The 2,558-nt window shown below is 47.2% G+C and overlaps 1 protein-coding gene across 7 annotated transcripts in view; it reads right to left on the bottom strand.

Moving 5' to 3' along the window:
* PALB2 (partner and localizer of BRCA2) overlaps positions 1-2,558 on the bottom strand; it is a 36,812-nt gene that overhangs the window by 6,509 nt on the left and 27,745 nt on the right. The gene's annotated exons all lie outside the window — the stretch shown is intronic.

Genomic DNA, 2,558 nt, shown 5'->3' on the forward strand with positions numbered 1-2,558 from the left:
TCTATCTATCTATCTATCTATCTATCTATCTATCTATCTATCTATCTTTTGTTGTTGTTTTTTTGCTTGTTTGTTTTGAGACACAGCCTTGCCCTGTCACCCAGGCTGGAGTGCAATGGCACGATCTCAGCTCACTGCAACCTCGGCCTCCCACGTTCAAGTGATTCTCCCGCCTCAGCCTCCTGAGTAGTTGGGATTATAAGCACCCACCACCATGCCTGGCTAATTTTTGTATTTTTTAATAGAGACAGGGTTTCACCATGTTGGTCAGGCTGGCCTCGAACTCCTGATCTCAGGTGATCCACCTGCCTCAGCCTCCCAAAGTGCTGGGATTACAGGCGTGAGCCACCATGCCCGGCCTAGTTAATTATTATTATTATTTTTTGAGATAGAGTTTTGCTCTTGTCGCCCAGGCTGGAGTGCAGTGGCGCAATCTCGGCTCACTACAACCTCCACCTCCTGGGTTCAAGCAATTCTCCTGCCTTAGCTTCCCTAGTAGCTGGGACTACAGGCGCACACCACCACACTCAGGTAAATTTTGTATTTTTAGTAGAGACGGGGTTTCACCAAGTTGGCCAGGCTGGTCTCAAACTCTCAACCTCAGGTGATCCACCCGCCTTGGCTTCCCAAAGTGTTGGGATTATAGGCGTTAGCCACTGCACCTGCCCTATTATTTTTGAGAGAGGGTCTCACTCTATCGCCCAGGCTGGAGTACAGCAGTGCCATCATGGCTCACTGCAGCCTTTAACTCCTGGGCTCCAGTGATCCTCTCACTTCAGCCTCTTGAGAAGCTTGTATTACAGGCATGTGCCACCACACCTGGCCACAACTGTCTCATTTAAAGGAGGAGAAAGGTTAGGCTCAAGATTATGTGATGGATTACATAAGATCACACAACTTTTAAGTTCAATTCCACAGATCCTACTAGGCTAGGGAAAGATGCAGTCTTTGTGTTCAGAGCCTCTGGATGCTGATCCTCTCACCATAATCACCAGGCAAGTCAGTCTCTACACAAATGCTGAGCCTGCTGCTATTGTCTCTGCTCACGGCTTCAATGGTGAATACTCAAGTAGTTATTCATTACTCCTAGACAACTACTTTCCCACTGTAACCAGACTGTGAGTCAAGGCTTTTTTTTTGAGACGGAGTCTCACTCTGTTGCTCAGGCTGGAGTACAGTGGCACGATCTTGGCTCACTGCAACATCTGCCTCCTGGGTTCAAGCAATTCTCCCTGCCTCAGCCTCCTGAGTAGCTGGGATTACAGGTGCATGACACCACATCTGGCTAATTGTTGTAGTTTTAGGAGAGATGGGGTTTCACCATGTTGGCCAGGCTGGTCTCCAACTCCTGACCTCATGTGATACACCCACATCGGCCTCCCAAAGTGCTGGGATTACAGGCATGAGCCACTGCTCCAGGCCAAGACTTTTTTTTTTTTTTTTTTGAGATAGGATCTCACTTTGTTGCCCAGGCTGGAGTGCAGTGGTGTGATCATGGCTTACCACAGCCTCGACCTCCGGGGCTCCAGGGATGCCCTGAACTCAGCCTCCTGAGTAGCTGGGACTACAGTTGCATGCCACCATGCCTGGCTAATTTTTGTATTTTTTATAGTGATGGGGTTTTGCCATGTTGCCCAGGCTAAGACTTTTTTTTTTTTTCTTTCTGAGACGGAGTCTTGCTCTGTCGCCCAGGCTGGTGTGCAATGGTGCAATCTCGGCTTACTGCAACCTCTGCCTCCCGGGTTCAAGCGATTCTCCTGCCTCAGCCTCCCAAGCAGCTGGGATTACAGGTGTGCACCACCACGCCCAGCTAATTTTTGTATTTTTAGTAGAAATGGGCTTTCACCATATTGGCCAGGCTGGTCTCAAACTCCTGACCTCAGGTGATCCACCCACCTTGGCCTCCCAAAATGTTTTTTTTTTTTTTTATTAATACAAAATATTTTACATATTTATGGGGTACATGTTATTTGTTATGTGCACAGAGTATATAATGATCAAGCCAGGGTATCTGGGGTACCCATCACCTCGAGAATCTATCATTTCTATGTATTGGGAACATTTCAAATCTTTTCTTCTAGCTACTTTGAAATATATGGTACATTGTTGCTAACTACAGTCATCCTACTCTGCTACTGAATCTTGGAGCTTATTTATTTCTAACTATATGTTTGTACCCACTAGCCAAGACTATTAGTATAACAGCTGAGTAACTGTATTTGCTTCTGTATGAGAAGACTAAAGCCTAAGAGTAAAGCATGTTGGCCGGGCAGTGTGGCTCACACCGTAATCCCAGTACTTTGGGAGGCTGAGGTGGGCAGATTACCTGAGGTCAGGAGTTCGAGACCAGACTGGCCAGCATGGTGAAACCCCATCTCTACTAAAAATACAAAAATTAGCCAGGCGTGGTGGCGGGCACCTGTAATCCCAACTACTTGGAAGGCTGAGGTGGAACAGTTGATTGAATCCGGAAGGCGGAGGTTGCAGTGAGCTGAGATCGCGCCATTGCACTCCAGCCTGGGCAACAAGAGCGAAACTCTGTCTCAAAAAAAAAAAAA

The sequence above is a fragment of the Piliocolobus tephrosceles genome, chromosome 17, assembly GCF_002776525.5.
Source record: "Piliocolobus tephrosceles isolate RC106 chromosome 17, ASM277652v3, whole genome shotgun sequence".
Taxonomy (NCBI): Eukaryota; Metazoa; Chordata; class Mammalia; order Primates; family Cercopithecidae; genus Piliocolobus; species Piliocolobus tephrosceles.